The following is a 20,572-nucleotide window of genomic DNA, read 5'->3' as shown; positions in this document are numbered from 1 at the left end:
AGTCCTGGAGGCTGGGAAGTCCAAGATGAAGGCACCAGCAGATTTGGTGTCTGATGGGGGCTCACTCTCTGTTTTAGAGATGATGCCTTCTAGTGGTGTCCTTACAGCAGAAGCGACAGACAAGTTCCCTCTGAGGCCTCCATCGATGTATATATGTATGTATGTATCTAGCTACCTAGCTAGCTAAATGTATTTTTCTCCCGAAATCCCTTTTACCACTCTGGCCTCTTTTATAAGGACCCTGATCTCATTCCAGAGGGCTCTGCCCTCATGACTTAATCACTTCCCACAAGGCTTCACTCTTAATACAGTTATCTTGGGGACTGGGTCTCAACATAGGAATTTTGCAGGGACACAGACATTCAGACGGTGGCACTGATGGTTTCGTCATGCCTAGTATTTTTATTTAACTAGGTGGGAGGATTATCTTGTTTGTGTATGAAGGGTTGAAGTATTTATATGTTATATACTGGCAAACAGATTTAAAAGTAGATAAATGCAAAACTGAACCTATTTGGAGCTGTTGCTCCTTAATTGTTTCTGAGTCGGGGGTGCTGTGATGGATGAAGCTCGCTTTGGCAGGTGTGTGTGGCTGGGGCCAGCCCCGCCCTGGTGGACTTCCTTTCCTGAAGCATTCATAACGGCCCCTAGCATTGACTTCTCTCCTGCTGCACTTGCTTTGCTCGTATGCACATTGCCAGTTTCCTTCCCTCATGGAGATAATGAATTCTTGAGAAATGGAAGGAGGGGTTGGATGCAGTCGGGGTGGAGGTGTACCAGCTCCCACCTCACTGAGGCATCTGATGGGAGTAGACAGGTCTCCTTGGTCAGACGCTTTTACCTTTGAGTCTCTGGGGTGCAGACTTCCCACCTCCAGTCAGAACAAAATACAAATAGTAACACCCCCTTCCTCTAAAGAAAGAAAAGGACCCTGCCATTGTATCTCAGATTGGGAGAGGGAAAGACATTTTCATTAGCAATTTTTGGTTCTGGTATTTATGTAGTGGGGTCTTAATGACATTTGATTGGATGTATAGTATCAGGCCAGCCCTCAGGTGGCTTTCCTTTGCTTTCACAGAGTGAATGCATTGTGGAAATGGTAAAGTAGGTAGTCATGACTAGTTAGTGGCTTCTAACTAGCGTTCTGTGAAATACTCTGCCTGGAGTGCTCAGTTCAGTAAACATCCTGAGCACTTGGATGTGTGAGACCATGTGAGGGGCAAGAAGCTGAGAGGATCCCTGGGGAGACTGTGGCTTTCATGATTGTCCAGTAGGCAGTAGCTCACCAGCCAGCACAGGAGGCCCTCAGTCGGCTAGAGATTCAGGATGGTTTTGCTCCCTGATCTAGTCTTTGAGCATCTGCTGTTGTGTCCTACTACAGCATCACTTCCCAGGAGGAGATTTTGTCACTGTAGTTCACTACTGTGCCTTTCATGCTTAGAGGATGCCAGATGCTTGTTGCCTAATGCATGCTTGAAGCCCTCATAGCCTCTTGGAGCGTGTGTGTCTGTGTGTCTGTGTGTGCGTGCATGTGTGTGTGTGTCTGTGTGTGTGCGTGTGTGTGTGTGTAAGCCTTTCTCCCTCTGGATTGGTGACAGTGTTGTTAAGGTTATAAATCAGAAATGCCTAACACACTGCTTGACTCTTTGTAAGTACTCAGTAAATCGTGGCTACACAATCCAGGCCTGCTGGCATTGTTGCCACTGTCGCCACTCTGACTCTTTTGAGCCAATAGGTGAAGTGGGTCTCCACTCCCTTGAGTCAGGTGGGCAGGGTGCCTTTCTCAAGGACAGCTGCGAGGGCTGAGATGGCCGGGAAGGTGTGCTCGTCCTTCCAGGCCTGCCTCCCATAGGTCTTCTGTGGGTCCTGCAGTTGGCCTGCTCTGACTCTTAGTTTTTGCTTCCCTCTTGACCCATTCAGGCCTGGTAGAAAGAGTTATCTGTGAGCATGGCGGGGGGTCCCGATAATCTATTATGGTTTTAGTGTCTAGGACTGTCATGACAGTGACTCATCTCTTTAGCCCCCATTTGCAGTGAGGGCCCAGCCCAGCCCAAAGCAGGCACCCAGATGTTTGGTGAATTGGGGCAAGTTTTTCCTGTCCAGGAGCCATAATGTAGTATTTGTAGTTTTCCTCATTGGAAGGCATGGCTCTGTCTGCCAAGAAAGACAAGGCATGTAGTCACCATGCTGCTGCCTCACATTGACATTTTTAAAGCTAGATCTTCTGGAGAAGGAAGCAGGAAGGAAGACGACTTGCTTTTGGGCCCATAGAGTTTTAGTAGTTGTGGGAAGTTGGCTGGGCTGTGTGTGTGTTGCTGCACTGGTGCCTGGTCTTCTTTGATAGCTCTCAGGAGCATGAGGTTGTGCTTAGCAGTTATGTCCCATCAGTCCTCTTGGTCTCGATCAGTTCACATGCTCCCAGGGGCCCATGTATCAGAAGGGCTGCTGTTGCATGATGCTGTCCATGGAAATCACTGCGGTCATGAGAGGAGCAGCGGCTTCGGCCTGTAGACTCAGAGACCTTTCACTATGACTCAGCATGGGAAGCTCAAGCTCAGAGAACTTCAGCCTGTCTCATCCAGGGCCACCAAGGGAACAATTGGGCCATGTCTCCTGTTGTATTTAGAGTTGGAGGCTGAGGAGAGGTGCCTGTCTGCCTTCTCTGCTGGTCCTGGGTCTACCTGTTGCAGGGACCCAGTTCTAAGGGACCTGAATCAATTCAATCTACTGCCTCAGCCTTTCAGAGGCTTCTCATTGCTTTAGGCCAAAGGCTGTGCTGCTGAACATGGCCTTCAGGGTCCCATGGGGTCTGACCCCTGTCATTTCCTCTGTTGCAGGCCCACTTGACTTCTTTCACTTCTTCAGATGTATCATCTTCCCATCAGGCCCTGCCTCAGTCCCTTTGCAGGGAGGGCTGTCTCTTCTCTGGTTACTTCTGTTCATTCTTCAGAGAAGCCTTCCCTGTACCTCCCACTCCTCACTGCCGTGCTTCTCCTTCAGAGCCCTTACCGCTGCCTGTAGTTACTGTATTTCTTTGTGTACTCATCTGTGGTCCAGCTCCCTTGCAAGACTGGGAGCTCCATGGGGCAGGGACCCTGTCTGTCTTGTCTCTGGTTTACCCCAGTGCCTCATACAGCCTGGCACATGGTGGGTGTCCAGCATCGACTTGAGGAAGAGTGATGAAGGAAGGCTCCAGACCCTTCTAGGAGCAGAGTTGCTCTACTGCTCCTGCTCCTGCTGCCTGGGGCTCATCGTCCTCTGCCCTGCGCACCCGTGGCAGGGGGGTCTGCCCACACCCACCTGCCTTTGTGCCACACTCCCTTCCCTAGCAAGACTATGGTTCCTCTCAGCACTGTCTTTTTTGTTTGGCCTCCTGATGAGAGGTGAAGCCAGCTAGACTTCCTGGGTCGAGTGGGGACTTGGAGAACTTTTCTGTCTAGCTAGAGGATTGTAAATGCACCAATCAGTGCTCTGTGTCTAGCTAAAGGATTGTAAATGCACCAATCAGCACTCTGTAAAAACGTACCAATCAGTGCTCTGTGTCTAGCTAAAGGATTGTAATGGCACCAATCAGCACTCTGCAAAATGGATCAATCAGCACTCTGTAAAATGAACCAATCAGCACTCTGTAAAATGGACCAATCAGCAGGACGTGGGTGGGGACGAATAAGGGAATAAAAGCTGGCCGCCCCAGCCAGCAGTGGCAACCTGCTCGGGTCCCCTTCCACGCTGTGGAAGCTTTGTTCTTTCACTCTTCACAATAAATCTTGCTGTTGCTCACTGTTTGGGTCCGTGCCACCTTTAAGAGCTGTAACACGCACTGCAAAGGTTTGTGGCTTCCTTCTTGAAGTCAGCGAGACTAAGAACCCAGTGAAAGGAACCAATTCTGTACACACTGGGAAAGACGTTACCTTCGGACACAGTGTTGTTCACTTTTTTGACTGGGATCAGACAGCAGATAATACACATGTTTGTATGTAAATGTATACTGTCAGTGTGTACATAAAACCAAAAGAAAAATGTCACTACTACGTATAGTAAAGCTAAGTACTATTTTCTCTTTTAATACTAAAGAAAATGCTTGTCCCCTCAAAATTGATTTCATATCTTCTTAATTTGATATCCCTGGCTACCAGTGGGTTACCACTCAAGTTTAGAGAAGCCCATTCTGCAGGACTGCTTGGCTGTGCAGCTGGTGCTCCCTCCCTGCCTGCTGCATCTTCCTCTCCCTGCCACTGTGGGATGGGGCTGAGGTGGTTCCCTTGGGTAAGAGGCTGTCCCTCCCTGCCTTCAGCAGTTTGAAGGATTCTCAGGAAGACAGGCAGGCAAGGCCTGTGAGTCCTCTGCCTCAGGTGCCATAGGGTGCAGTTCAAGGCTGCACCCGGCATGTCACAGCCTCCCTGGGTGCACCAGGAAGAAATCACTTATTCTTTGTGGTGTGGGTTTTGGAAGAGGCTAGTGATGGTTTTGCTGTGAAGATGAGTTTTGACTTAAAGGGCTTGAGAGATGGAGACGGACTGGCCAAAGGGAAATGCAAGTTCAAAGACACCCGTGCAGAGGCAAGGAAGTCAGAACAGGGTGTGTCTCACAAGTGGCGTGGGTTCTCCTGCCGGGTGCATGGGGTGCTTAAGGGGGTGAGGATAGAAGAGGAGCTGAGGAGGCCAGGGAGTCCAGGCTGAAGGGGTAGGGATGTCTGCCCTTTGGGCAGTAGGGAACCAGTGGAGCTGTACCTGTCTGAAAGTTCTACAACAAGAGTATTGTTTCTTAGATGTTTGGTTTATTTGAGGCCGTGCATGTTTTATTAGGTGTTTGCTCCAATGTATTAGAATTGGAAGGATGATGTACTCATCTGTCCAGGTAAATGTCTAGAGTATTTTGGAAAGGATCTTTCTGATGACACCCTCCCAGATCCTCAGGATCAAAATACATCATATCAGAAGTAAATATAATCTAACTTTGGACATTAATGCTCCAAACTTGAATGCCAACTGAAGCCTGGACCACAGCAGAAAGCAGCCTCTCAAAGTCCTTGGTTTGAAGGGCAATAGCTTATTAGAGAGTGGTTGTGTTAATTTGCTCTGACTGTTGTGACAAGTTACCATGAACTTAATGGCTTAAAACAACACATATTTATTCTCTGATAGTTTGGGAGGCCAGAAGTTCAAAATCAGCTTCACTAGGCCTAAGTTCAAGTGTCGAAAGGACTGGTTTCTTTGGAGGCTCCAAGGCAGAGTTGGTTCCCGGCCTCTTCCAGCTTCTGGTGGCCGCTGGCATTCCTTGGCCTATGGCTGGCTTGCTGTAATCTCTGCTTCCTGGCCACATCGCCGTCTCCTCTTCTGCAGTTGAATCTAGGCCCACTACTGAGATAACAGCGTTAATCTATTCATGAGGACTGAGCTTTCATGGGCTAATTACCTCTTAATGGTTCCACCTCTTAATGACAATTACATTTCAACATGAGCTTTGGAGGGGATGTTCAAACGTCCATAGCAAATGACCTCTGGCTTGCAGGCCTGCTACCTGACAGGTTCCCTATTTGGCCTGCCTTCTTAGTTGTGTCTTTGTATTTCATTGTAAAAGGCATGCATGTGTATAAAAAGAAAAATCAGCCATTGTTGAGGGGTGCACAGTTAAACGTGAAAGTCCTTCTAAGTCCACTTCCCAGAAGTCACCACTAGAACTGAAACTGGTTATGTATGTGCCCTGAAATTTGCTCAGTGTATATGTGATCTACACAGAGGGATCATACAGTATGCACTGTTTCAGTGTGTAGCTATTTCAGTGACTTAGAATTCCACTCACTCTTCCCTCAAACGTGGTTTCTCTATATTTACCATGTCATGAGGCCCACTTGCACCACAGCTGTGCTCTTACCTGCAGGTGAGTCAGGAAGGGTTAGCAATGGTGGGGAGTGTAGGGCTCCTTGCCATGCCCCTTTGAGCTGGGACATTTTATTAGGCACTGATCTGGAATGTCTTAACTTGTTAGTCTTTATTAGAGCTCTTGTTCTAACAGAGTTCAGTTATATGAATGTGCCCTAATTTAACCAGTTTCCTAGCCATGGACATCTGCTTGTTTCTACTTTTTTGTCATTTCAAATAGCATTTTTCTGGTATCCTTGTATGTATGTATGTGTGTGTGTATGTGTATATATATATATATAAAATCTGGGTCCTTGTGAGAGTGTATTTGAGGAATTAATTTGTGGAGGAGGAAATACTGAGTCAACTTTATTGGGATAGCTACAGAGGAACCCCCCCAACCACCTCCTCCCTGCACCCCCAGCCTTTGTTTCCCTCAACAGGGCTTGTAGTCTGGAGGAAGGAAGGGAGCTGGCAGCAGTGGTAGCCTGCCTCCCTCCTAGGCACAAAGTCCCGGCAAGTGCAAACCCTCTGCTTCGGCCGTGGCATTCCACTGCTGAAGAGGTTGTGGTGTTGCCTAAAACGTGGCTGTGCAGGCAGTTTGTGGAGGGGTTAACTCGGAAGAGATTTAATGGAACATTTCCCAACAATTCTGTCAACTCATAAATTCTAGCTGGTTAACAGAATTCAAACGCGTGTCAAAAAAATGCATGTCAAAAAAATGATAACTGTTTTAGTTAAGACATTTTTAAACTGTTCCGACTTCCATCTGAAATATGTAAGCTTAGAAAGTGGTTTTCTTAATGATGACACAGATCGCTGGTATTTGTTTAAAAAAAGCTCCGGCTGAACACAGCCCCTACCAAGGTGCTCTTTTGCTGGTTGCTGGCACTTTCCACTTCAGAGCAGCTGAGTGTTTATAGGGGGGCACCTGGCACAATGCCTGGGAGAACACAGAAGGCCTCTCAAAGATCTGTCAAAAGAGATTGGGATCTTTAATCAGCAGGTACTGCCATAGAACAGACTCTAACACCAGCTTCAAAACACCCTCCATTTAAACCAGCTGTGAGCTCCGCAGTGCAGTGCACAAGCAGGACATATGCTTACCACCGAGGCCTCTGTGGGCCGGAGCAGACAGGGTGAGTATGTCTGAAAAGTCTGCCCCCTAATGACCTCCCTGCTGCACAGTCCCGGAATTGGGTTTCGCCACATAAGAGCAAAAACAGGAATTGGGTATGTAGTGTTTCAGCTTTAGGAGGCTTTCACTTTGAGCCTGATTCCATTTCTCTGTTACCCAGGGCTTGGCAAGTGGCACCGCACCCCGAGCAAGGCTGTCCCTCAGCTGCAGGTTAGAGCACAGCTTTGTGTGAGTCGGCTTGTGACAGGCTGGAAACACAGAACCATGGTGGGAGGAAGGAGTGTGTGTGGCAGTTCTAAGTCATTGAAATTGCTGTTCTTTCTCCGCAGGCCATGTGGGGTGTCCCTGCTAAGGAGCACAGTTTGATGGCTAGGGAAAATGGCAAGGAGAATTGAATGCCTAAAATTGATGGTGGTAGTAGTGGCATACCACCTAAGAGAAGGCTGTTGTGAGATCCTTGCCATAGGCAGGGCCACTGAAATGTCATGGTACACTGAGTCCAGTGGTGTGTCAAAAAAAACGAGGAAAAGTATAGCAAGCATTTGTGAGAGTTTTCTTCCTGAGCAGCTGTTTTGAAATAGCTTTCTCTAAACTTTTATAATTTTTTAATAATTTTTATAAAATCAGACTTTATACAGTATCTTGCTCATTGGGTTACATGGGAATTGACTAGAATCCTTTTATGCAGTTTTCTATGAAAATGTGTGGCACAATGCCAGGCTCTGGAAGAGACTTAGGAAATAAATAGCACGTGCAAGATGCTTTATGTTGTTGACCAGCTCCCTCTTGGTCCTAAGTAAATAAGCTATGAGAAAGTGAATGTGAGTTCTAAACAGTGACTCTTTGTTAAAGCGGTTAGCAAAAGGTTATACATTCACATGTTGTAACAGTGTGATGAGAACATAAGTGTGTTACATAACTTCTCTGCATTCTTCTCAGTGTTTAAAGTACAAGTAAAAAGGAAAAACGATATGCTTTAAAAAACACATTGAGGGGCGCGGCGCAGTGGCTCATGCCTATAATCCCAGCACTTTGGGAGGCCAAGGCAGGAGGATCATGAGGTCAGGAGTTTGAGACCAGCCTGGCCAACATAGCGAAACCCTGTCTCTACTAGAAATACAAAAATTAACTGGGCGTGGTGGCAGGCGCCTGTAATCCCAGCTACTGGGGAGGCTGAGGCTGGAGAATCACTTCAACCTAGGAGGTGGAGGTTGCAGTGAGCCAAGATCGCACCATTTCACTCCAACCTGGGCAACAAGCCTGAAACTCCATCTCAAAAAGAAAAAAAAATTGAGAAATTACTATTTTACATGAGAATATCATCTGCCTGATTCAAACTAGAGATGAAACCACCTTTTCCCTCCTTACCTTTAATCTTCCTCAGAAAACACCACATTATACATTTCTTCCTCTTCCGTATTTATTTGCATGTTTATTTTAATAACTTCATTGAGGTATAATTTACCTCCAGTAAGTTCACGTATTTTAAGTGAATAGGCTGATGAATTTTAGAAATTATACAGAGTGATGTAAACACCTCCATAATCAAGATAAGTAGAACATTTCCATCACCTTTAAAAATGCCTTCACGCTCTTTTGCAGTTGATCCCTTCCCTTAATCCCCGGCCCTGGGAAACCTCTGATCTGCTTTCTGTCACTATAGCTTTGTGTCACTACAAAAAATTTTATATAAATGGAATCCTACTCTGTAGTCTCCTGTGTGTTTTCTTTCACTTAACCTTTTGGAGACTTATTTGTATTGTTTGGTGTTTTCGTATTTCATCTCTTTTATTGCTGAGTAGTATTCAATAAGTATGGCTCTATGAAGTAAGAGAATATAAGCATATGTGTATGTGTAGGTGGTTCATGTGAGCATGTTCTCTTCCTCACCACTCCACTTACTGACTGCTCAAATGAATTAATTTAAGATGGCTCTTCATCTTTTGACAGTTTAACTTTTAAAATTTGACTATTCCTTTATTTCTTTTGCAAGTTAAGGTTATACTTACAACTTTAAATATTATTTATATTAAGCAATTTAGTTATCATGTGCCTTGATACCGTTTTCTTCATGATTCTTGTGCTTGAAGTTTGTTAAGCTTCTTTGATCTGTGAGTTTATAGTTTTCATCAAATTTGGAAAATTTTTTGGTCATTATTTCTTCACATACTTTTATTCCATTTCCTCCCTTTCTCCTCTCCTTCAGTGACTAGCTTGTTGGTCCATCCTTCCTTCCTTCCTTCCTTTGTTTCTTTTGTCTTTTTTCTATTTCATTTTGGGTCATTTCTATTGCAGGGTCATCAAATTCACTAGTCTTTCCTTCTACAATGTCTAGTCTGCTCTTATTCCCATTTAACATATTTTTCACCACAGGCATTATAGTTTTATCTTTGGAAATTTGATTTAAATCTGTTGTTTAAAAAATATCTTCCATGTCTCTTAAGATGTTCATTCTTTTTTTCTAGCTCCGAGAACATAAAGAATACAGTTAGAACTTTTAGAGTCCCTGTCTGCTAATGTTATCATTTGTTGTTTCTGGCCTGTTTCTGTTGACTGATTTTTCTCCTCATTATGTGTTGTACTTCTCACTTCTTGCATGCCTGGTCATTTTTAAAATTGGATACCAGCTATTGTGAATTTTACCTTTTTGTGTGCTGGATTTTTTGGTATTGCTATAAATATCCTTGAGCTTTGTTCTTGGATGTATTAAGTTACTCAGAAACAGTTTGATCCTTTTGAAGTTTGCTTTTAAGCTTTACTAGGTAAGATGAGAGCAGGCGTTAGGGATACTATCGGTAGCCTTTCTGAGTACTCTTTCTGATGCCCTGTGAATTATGAGGTTTTCCACTCTGACTGGTGAGATTAGGCACTATGTCCGGTCCTGTGTGAGGCTCTGGGATGGTTTCCTTTGCTTCTCTCACGGGGTTCTTTCCCTGTTCTCAGTTTTCTCACATGCAAGCCCTGATCAGTACTCAGTTGAAGATTTGGGGGACCATCTAAGATCTCTGCAACACTACCTCTGCGCAGCCCCCGTCTCTTTATTACCCTGCTCTGTGAGCTGCTACTGCCTTGAGACTCCCCAGTCTATCTTCTCAGCTCAAAGAGATGCTGGGCTCCTCCTGGGTGCCCCTTGCCTGCACCCTGGCCTGGAAACTGTCCCCGGGCAGTAAGGTGGCCTTACTTCATTGGCTTTCCCTCTCTCAGGATCACTGTCCTTTGCTGCCTGACGGCCAATGACCGAAAACCACAGTTTCTATACTTTTTTCAGTTCTTTCATTTTCATGGCGGAAGGTAAATGTAGTTCCTGTTATTCCATCTTCACTGGAAACAGAAATCCCAACTTAGTTTTTAAAACTTTTAATGAAATATTTTTAGCACTCAGGCAAGTGTATTGATTACGCAGATAGCCATGACTCGTTTTTATAGTTTTGTCATTTTTCCACTGCATTTTTAAAAACAAAGTATTACAGATACAATTAAAATCCTCTTTTTTTTTTCCAGACAGAGTCTCACCCTGTTGCCCAGGCTGGAGTGCATTGGTGCAATCTCGGCTCACTGCAGTCTCCATCTCCCGGGTTCAAGCAATTCTCCCGTCTCAGCCTCTCTGGTAGCTGGGATTATAGGCATGTGCCACCACACATGGTTAATTTTTGTATTTTCAGTAGAGATGGGATTTCACCATGTTGGCCAGGCTGGTCTCAAACTCCTGATCTCAAGTGATCTTCCCACCTCAGCCTCCCAAAGTGATGGGATTACAGACGTGAGCCACCATGCCCAGCCAAATCCTCTCTTCTTAATCCTATTCTTCTTTCCCTTTACAGAGGTAGCCAATATTCTGTATTTGATTATTGTCATTCATGTGTGGATTTAAAAAAATAGTTTTACTACATATGTATGTATCTATAAATAGTCTCTATTAACAGTATTATCTGAAGACATAAAACAGTATTATGCTATACCTATAATTCTTCCATTTTCTTTCACTTTTCATTCAGCATTTAAAAAATATTTATCCCTATGACACGGATAGCTTTAGCTGAAATGTACATTCCACAAGAACAAGAATCTTGCTGTGTTTTGTTCACTAGGATATTCCAAGCATCTAGATATTGTCTGGCGTATTATAGGGTCAATCAACATTTGTTGAATGAATGAGTGCTGTATCATACTTGACTATATGAGTATGCCACAGTGTATTCTCCTGTTGATGAATGCTTAGGTTGTTGTACCTTTTTTTTGTTTTTGTTTTTTTTAATGTGAACAGTGCTACAGTGAATGTTCTGGTTTGTGTCTCCTTGTGCACGTATGTAAGAATTTCTTTTAGGAAATACTGGGTGTTAGGGGCAGGCACCTCTCCAACTTAGCAGTACCTTGCTGAGTTACCCTCCATGGTAATATTATCAATTTATACTCCCAGCAGCAGTGTATAAGAATCCCAGTTTCTCCATATTCTCACCAACATTTGATATTATCAGATATTTTGATTTTTGCCAATCCTATATACATAAGATTGTTTTGTTTTACTTTTTGTTAATAACACATATCATTTTTATTAATAGAAATTTGATGTATTCTTTCCATCCTGGGAATGGACATAATGATAGTCGGAGGACTGTGTTTTATACCAATGAAGAGTAGGAATTTTTAGACCCAACCCCTAAGGACCTAGAGGAGTCCATAGTACAGGAAGAAAAGAAGAAGCCGACCCCTGAAGGAAACAAAGGTATCTATGCACTTCCTGTTGTCTGTCATTCTCTGTACTGCCATCTGTTAACCACCAGTGATGTGAGAGACACTTTATTAGCAGGTATTTCTGGAAGCAGAGGGCCTAATTGGGGCTTGCATTTTCTTTGTGGGACTTAAAACATAAAGGCTTGGCAAATTATTTAATAAATGTTACAAGAAATAAATGGCTGTCTAGTTCAATGGCTCAAAATTTTTTGGGAAATAGAACACTTGGAAGTCATGATCCTCTTTATGGAAATATTGATTTTTAAAAAACTTTTTAGTTAATATAAATGATCAAAGCCAGGTGCAGTGGCTTATGCCTATAATCCCAGCACTTTGGGAGGCCAAGGTGGGTGGATCACGAGGTCATGAGTTCGAGACCAGCCTGGCCAACATGGTGAGACCCTGTCTCTACTAAAAATACAAAAATTAACCAGGCAGGAGAATTGCTTCAACCCGGGAGGCAGAGGTTGCAGTGAGCTGAGACTGCGCCACTGCACTCCAGCCTGGGCAACAGAGCAAGACTCCATCTCAAAAAAAAAAAAATTGTCTTTAGAAAACTCGTAAAATTAAGATTGATAATTCAGAATAACATTGGATTTTTGTTATTTGCGTAATATTATATGACTGTGGCATTTTGGGAAAATCATTTATTTCATTCTTTCTGTATCAGGCAAATTTACAGTTTATGATGTGGTTCGGTGTGTAATCTTATTCTTCAGATTCCCAATGCAGTTTTTGCTTGTCTGTAGATGCTATTATTATTACGACACACATAAAACTTGAGGGATAAATAGGGTTGGGTCCATTGGAGTCACCGTAGCTATTAATTCAAATAGGATCTTTCCAGAAGCATTTATTATAGATAGTATTTGATATTAAATCTTTATTTAAAATTTTTTTAATGGTTAATAGATATTGTGAACTGTCACTGTATGTTCAGTTGGTTACCTTTTGCCCTCATTTATTCCACTCCAACAACTGACCTAGGTTCTGTTCTTCAAACCTACAAGGCATGCTCCTATCTCAGTAACCTTTACAATTGGTGTTCCTTCCATCTGGAATGCTTTCTCCACATATGTGCATAACTGATTTCCTATCTTCCTTTAGATATTTGTGCAAGTGTCATCTTAGGGAAATCTTTTCTGATTGCCCTAGTTATAATTGCAACTTAAATCTCCTACTTCTTGTCCCTCTTTTCTACTTAATTTTCTCCTTAGCAACTATCACTATCTGCCAGGCCCTCTATTTCACTGCCTCATTGTCTTTCTCCCCTTTCCTAGAATATTAGTTTCATGGGAGTAGGAACTGTATCCACCTAGTTGCCTACTGAATACATTATACCTAAAACAGTACCTGGGTAAAGCAGATACTAAACTATTTGAGTGAATGAAAAAACAAAAAACAGGAATGAGTGAGTGAGTGAATGAATAAAAATATAAATGGTTGGAAACATATATATGAATAAATATGTAGATGAAAAATACTCTAAGGCCAGATGCTTGGCTCACACCTGTAATCCCAGCACTTTAGGGGACCAAGGCAGGCGGATCAAGAGGTCAGGTGTTCGAGGCCAGCCTGGCCAATGTGGTGAAACCCCGTCTCTACTAAAAATACAAAAATTAGCCAGGTATGGTGGCATGTGCCTGTAGTCCCAGCTACTCAGGAGGCTGAGGCAGGAGAATTGCTTGAACTCAGGAGTAGAGGTTGCAGTGAGCTGAGATTATGCCACTGCACTCCAGCCTGGACAACAAAGTGAGATTCTGTCTCAAAAAAAAAAAAAAAAAAAAATACCGATAGTAACCTGTATTTTTGTGCAACAGAAATAAGATAACCCATTATAAAATTGAGTTTTTAGATATGGATAAATTTTTGCTTGTCTGCCTGGCAATATTTAAGTTAAGTTGGTATCTAATGTTATTTAGCTACAGTAATGTTTAGAGTGCTATAAAATTTGTAATCAAACACATTTGTTACTTTTTAAAAAAGTTTATTATCTGTGAGAAAAGAATAGTTTTCAAGTTTTGATAGAGGTAAGCAGTACAGGGGACAGAATTTTTTTTTTTTTTTTTTTTAAAGACAGAGCCTTGTTCCGTTGACCGTGCTGGATGGAGTGCAGTGATGCAATCATGGCTCACTACAGCCTCCTGGACTCAAGCACTTTTCCCACCTCAGCCTCCTGAGTAGATGGGGGGACCACAGGCACACCACCATACCTGGCTTATTTTTTAATTTTAATTTTTATTTTTTTGTGGAGACAGAGTCTCCCTGTGTTGCCCAGGATAGTCTCTAACTCCTGGGCTCAAATGAATCCTCCTGCCTTGGCCTCCCAAAGGCCTGTAAGTGCAGGGATTATAGTCGTGAGCCACCACACCTGGCTGAGAAATCATAATTCTTTCTGATAATATGTCAGGTATCCCTTTATCACCCCAATAATGTTTATGCAGTTTGGCTAGATTTATAGCAATGAGAGCTCTTTTTTTGCACATAAATCCTAGAGGTATATGAAGTCTGACTTTCAAATCAGTACAGTAACTAAAATATTTTAGAGCCACTTAAATAGATGACTACACTGGTAGGTGTGAGACTCATCAGTCCGTCAGAGCCATAGTAACTGTATATTGGAGAAATTGGAACTACTTTATCTCTGGATGGCCCTAGGCTGCTGCTTACCTGCTAATTTTGAGTTTCAGTGCAGTTAATACATTGGGAGTTTGGAAGAAAGCTTAGCTTTCTTCATTGAAAACTTTAAAAGGCAGATGGTCTGACTCCTCCAGACCCCTCAACCCACACCAACATTACGTACAACCCTCCACCTACATACATATGTGCACAGCCTAGATAAAAAATTAGTTGTACACTACAAGATACCGAACATAGTGAAGCTACTAGATTGTAACTTTCTGAGGGCCTGCTTGGTTCTGAGTTTTCTTCTCCTTTTCGAATAGTTTGGAGATTATGGTTTCATATTAGGGTAATTCATCTAACAATAACTGCTTTGCCAAAATCTGCTTTTATGCACTGGACAAGTGCTACACTTACTTTATTCTATACTGTGTGCTGTATAGTTTATTCTATACTTTTATCTTTGTTTTCTTTGCATCTATAGCATGTTTGCTGGTGGTTTGTTTTCTCTTTGCTATTTTGACCAATGACACATTGGAGATTTTCTCATCTATAAGAAACTATTTTTAAAAGCTTATGTTCCATCCCCTTTTCTTTCTACCTTAATGCACTAAGCATCACTTTTTTGTTTCTTTTTGACTTTTTTTTTTCCTTTTTGTGGAGAATGGGGTCTCTTGCTTCTAGGATTCTAACATATTTGCACCTTATGGTTTCTACTCTTTGATAAATTTTCAAGTTTGTATCAGAAGCCATAGTCTTTATCTTGTACTTACAGGCAAATATTACAATTCCTTATTTTTCAACAGTTTCACAAAGGCTGAAAAATTTGCCTCATACTTCCTTCAAAGCCAAACAGTTGCTTCAAACTTCATCTACAAATAGAGGTAAGTACTAAGTTTAAAGTTCAGCAGATGATCTAGTTCAATCTTAAGCCTTTTGACATACTGAGTGACCAGTGTCTGTAATATAGTATAATATGTTTTAGTCTTTTTAAAAAAAATAACAATAGGCCGGGGGCACGGTGGCTCATGCCTGTAATCTCAACACTTTGGGAGGCTGAGGTGGGTGGATCACGAGGTCAGGAGATCAAGACCATTCTCACTAACACAGTGAGACCCCGTCTCTACTAAAAGTAGAAAAAAATTAGCCAGGCAGGGTGGCACGCACCTGTAATCCCATCTACTCAGGTGGCTGAGGTAGGAGAATTGCTTGAACCCCGGAGGCAGAGGTTTCATTGAGCCGAGATTGCGCCACTGCATTCTGGCCTGGGCGACAGAGTGAGACTTTATCTCTAAATAAATAAGCAAATAAATAATTTTTAAAAAGCAATAAAATAATGAGAATTTATCATGTTATTTGGGTAAATCCAGAAGAAACATTTTCTACAGAGGTATGTTTTAGGTTGTTTTGCTGAAAGGAGTAAGTGATATATAGAGAATTTATTTTTGTTACCAACTTAAAACTAAAAGTCATTGTTTCAACTTTATGCCAACTGAAATTCATAAGTGCTTTAAAATGAACTTTATATATACATTTTAATGGACTCGGGAAAGCATTTTTGGACTGATTTCATAGAAGTAGAATTTCTGGAAGAAAATAATATAAAACAGTTTTAGGGATTTTAGTAGAAATTTTCAAATTATCCTGCAGGAAAATTGGTTCAGTTTATACTCCCACCAACAGTGACAGAGCTCCAGTTTCCTCCTTCCATTTGGCATCTTTGCTGGTCTTTAAGCAGAAAATATTGTTTTCATTACATTTCTTTGGTTTTAGTGCTTTTGAATCTTTTTTTATGTGCTTACTGGCCGTTTTTATTTTTGTAGGAAGTGCCTGTTTCTCCATTGCCCACTTTCTGTTAGAAATCATTTGGTTTTTTCTGAGCAATTTTATAAAATTATAAAATATTTTATCTTTTTTAAATCATTTGTCTTTTTCTGAGTAATTTAAAGATTTCTTTATAAGCTAAGGATACAAACCTTTTATCTGTCATTGAAGTTTCAAAAACTTTCTCCCAGTAAGTAATTTGTCATTTTGCTTTATTTTTTCTTTCTTTGTTTTTTGCTAGCCAAACTCCAAAGTCACATGTTACTTAATGTTTATCCTGCTGAATGAAAGCGTTTTAACTTAGTGATTTTAGTGTAAACAGGAGCAGGACAGAATGTAATTATCTAGGTCTTGCTCTGTCACCCAAGCTGGAGTGTAGTGGCATGATCATAGCTACTGCAGCCTCAAACTCTGGGACTCAAGTGATTTTCCTGCCTCAGCCTCCCAAGTAGCTAGGACTACAGGTGTGTACCACCACGCCCTGCTGATTTTTAAAATTTTCTGTAGAGATACCAATTCGCTGTGCTGCCCAGGCTGGTCTTGAACTCCTGAGTTCAAGTAATCCTCCCACCTTGGCTTGCCAAAGTGCTAGGATTACAGGTGTGAACTGCTGTTTCTGGTTGAGAGTTTACTTTTGTTTGCTAGTGGTGTTCTTGGTATCTTTTCACATTTGAGGCTTTGGTCCTAGTGCTGAAGTATTACACTTACCATCTGAGGTTTACAGGACTCGTGTTTTAATATTGAACAGATGGAACTGTTCTGCATCTTTGCAGGTATACAAAATGTGCCTACCAGGACTCCCTTTTGTATCCATTGAAAGCAAGAAGTAATAGAGTAAAATTTTGCCTGGCTAGAGGCTTTGAAAGAATGGAGTATTCTGGTTTAATTCTATTAACTTAGAATTATGAAGGTGAAAATTTTTGAAAACTTTAATTTCATATTGAATGCAATTTGAGAATATAACCAATGATTCCATTTTTTTTCTCTAATAAGTTTGGACATTCAGATCTACATGATCTTTTATTATAGAACTCCTAGTGTGCCTGAGACTTACATTGTGAAGATCCTTTTCTGAAACTTTAGATGTAAGAGGATGTAAATGGTATTGTGTGAGATCAGGCTGGATGAGAACTGTTACCTGTAAATACACTTTTTAGACTAAATCTCTGATTGCCACTTGTTTTCTAATTTAACTCATAAAAATAAAACACACTGGGCCGGGCTCGGTGGCTCAAGCCTGTAATCCCAGCACTTTGGGAGGCCGAGACGGGCAGATCACAAGGTCAGGAGATCGAGACCATCCTGGCTAACACGGTGAAACCCCGTCTCTACTAAAAAATACAAAAAACTAGCCGGGTGAGGTGGCAGGCGCCTGTAGTCCCAGCTACTCAGGAGGCTGAGGCAGGAGAATGGCATGAACCCGGGAGGCGGAGCTTGCAGTGAGCTGAGATCCGGCCACTGCACTCCAGCCTGGGCGACAGAGCAAGACTCCATCTCAAAAAAATAAATAAATAAAATAAATAAAACACATTGGATGGAGGGTGGAAGTAGGAAGGAGATTTATTCCTTTTAATTGCATGTCATTGTTTCATATCAAGACAGAATATATAGCATCCCTGGCTTTGGACTTACAGAAGGAAACACATTTTTCTACCTGCTGTATGCCAGATGTTCTTGAGCACCTGGAGGGTTTATTGAAGCACAGATTGCTGGGCCCTACTCCAGAGTTTCTGATTCATCAGGTCTAGGGTGGGGCCTGATAATTAGAATTTGTAAAAAGTTCTTAGGTGCTGCTGGTCCAGAGACTACATTTTTGAGAACCACTCTTGTATACTAATTATAAATTGTAGAACTCTAGAAAAAAGCTTAGTTTGGTCTGGGATAAGCAGCACACAGGTTATGGAGCAAATCATGAGAGATTAAACCATTGATCCCAGTCTAGTGTGGAATTTGGATAATAAGCAATACACAATGACATAACACAATTCTTGGTTTTCATGATTGTAAGTCGTAGCCAAGTATTTTTTAGTGAGAAATTCAGATTCGTTTGCAAGGTTTAGAGATTCCAGGTGATTCTTGAAAAATAGGATTTAGTGATTAACCCCATGAGAGTAGAAGTTATTTATGTCCTTTTTCTCTCCCCCATCACTTAGCATTTAGCCTTACTTTAGAAGGGCCCTGTATTTGCTTTAGACTGGTAAAGAGCTTTGAGTGCTTATTAAATTGAAAGCTTTGTGTATTTATTTATTTATTTATTTATTTATTTATTTATTTATTTATTTATTCTTGTGAGATGGAGTCTTGCTCTGTCACCCAGGCTGAAGTGCAGTGGCGTGATCTCGGTTCACTGCAACCTCTGCCTCCTGGGTTCAAGCGATTCTCCTGCGTCAGCCTCCTGTGTAGCTGGAATTACAGGTGCCCATCACCACGCCTGGCTAGTTTTTGTATTTTTAGTAGAGACGGGGTTTCACCATGTCAGCCAGTCTGATCTCAAACTCCTGACCTCAGGTGATCCACCTGTCTCAGTGTCCCAAAGTACTGGGATTACAGGCGTGAGCCACCATGCCTGGCCCAAAAGCTTTGTGTTTTTAAAGATATTAGACATGTTTCTTGTTTAAAACAAAATCTTAACAGTAATGTAGGAGAATAAGAGAAACTTTTTCCAAAAAAGAAAAATCATTGTGATTATTTTATTCATTAGAATGTTGGATAATGTAGTCTGCTTCATTAATCATCAAGTGTGCTATGGATTTTTCCATTTTTACAGGATTTGTACCTCAATTGATGGAATACTGGTAATTCTTCTATTCCATTTGAAGATGAAAAAGGCCAAAATCGTAGGCCTGGCATAGAAGTTGGATAATGAAGACGGCTCTGGAAGAATATATAGGTACACATACATATAGACACACACATATATAAAATATACAGACATATTATTTTTAAAGTTTATTTTTTAAAGTTTTAAAGTTTTTAAAATGAAAACTGGCCCTGCCCCTCTCCCAGAGTGAGCGGAGAACAGTGGTTGCATGAGCAGCTTTCCTTGTGAGGCCACAGGTCCCTCTGGACATGCTGCTGCCTGGCCATGGCTCCTTTCCCTTTCATCTTTCTCATAGACCAAGGGGCTTCGAGCATTAAGGCCACACCCCTATTATGCATTCTAGTGCGACCCTGGTTACACCTCCTCTGGCTCAGTCACACAGCTGTGTGGTAGGCTACTAGTAGTGTTTAGCAGTTGTCACTGGGATCACACTGATGTGGCCCCATCCCCGCCTCTCCCTGCCCAGTGATATCAGAAGAAACCTGACAGAGAAAATTGTCCATGGCCAAGAAAAAGGTAAAATGCACCAGGTTATGGCCCCCCGACCCAGGCCCAGTCCCCCTCCGATGGTAGGACTGCTGCCAGAGTCTGTGCCACTCCTGAGGCACACCAGACTGGGCCCCACCCAATGCCTCTGGGCTCCCCCAACCAAAATCTTATAGCCAGCCCCTCCCCCTCAGCAGCCCAGCCTCTGCCCTCACCAGTTGCCCCAGGGTAACTTTGGGTGGGTGACTCCTGGGGCTCCCTGCTCCATACTCAGTCTTCACCTTCTGCTGCCCCAAGTGTGACCTCCCTTGGGTCTTTGGGCTGACATCTCCAAGGACCTGGGTCCTGGCCCTGCACCTCCTTCCCACATCTCAAAGTGGTGACTCAGGCGTCATGCTGATAGGCACCCCCACCCCAGAGAGGAGTGGAATATAGTGACATCGCAGTTCCCCTAGGAACTGTCATTACTGCCACGAAACTGGTCTTTGATCTTAGGACCCAGTCCACTAAGTGTTCTCACCCTGCTTCTGGTTCCTCTGGTCACAGCACAGGTTTCCAGCTGGAAGGGGAATGGGGACTATGGGACCTAGAAGTGAGAGGTTTCAGGATGCCTTACTCCATTAGCAGAGACATTGACAATGTGAAAAGCCCACACTTTCCCCATGAGCTCAAAATGTTGACAGTGTCTCTGGGTGGCAATAGGAGAATGGGTTTGGTTTGATTTTCTCCCAGGCTTCTACTCTCCAGAGAGTTTAACATTTTTTTTCTGAGTTTTCCACCTCATATTCAAATTATCCGTGGTTCCGGGACCAGAATGCCCTTCAATCAGTGGTTTCTGGAGTAAGATCTGCTTATCTTCTGTGGAACGGATCTTGGGAAACTGAATTTGACAGCTTGAATCTTCCTCGTATCATCTCAACCTAGGGTACTTTGAGTGCCTGGGGTTGTTGCCTCTTGGGAAAGTGCTAGCCTGACTAGTTGTCAGAAGCCCTATATTTTTATCCTGACTGAGTCCCTAATTTGCTCTTTGATTCTGGACAAGCCACCTCTCCTCCTTGGGCTTGCATTTCCTGAGGAGGTAGAGTTAGA

General features: G+C 42.5%; 1 pseudogene; it reads left to right on the top strand.

The window, feature by feature from the left end:
• The window catches only part of LOC103239522 (golgin subfamily A member 2-like), a 48,670-nt pseudogene that overhangs the window by 8,134 nt on the left and 19,964 nt on the right, over nucleotides 1–20,572 (top strand).

Source organism: Chlorocebus sabaeus, chromosome 11 (genome assembly GCF_047675955.1).
Source record: "Chlorocebus sabaeus isolate Y175 chromosome 11, mChlSab1.0.hap1, whole genome shotgun sequence".
Taxonomy (NCBI): domain Eukaryota; kingdom Metazoa; phylum Chordata; class Mammalia; order Primates; family Cercopithecidae; genus Chlorocebus; species Chlorocebus sabaeus.
Note: the sequence above shows the minus strand (reverse complement) of the source record. Positions and strands in the feature narration are given on the sequence as shown.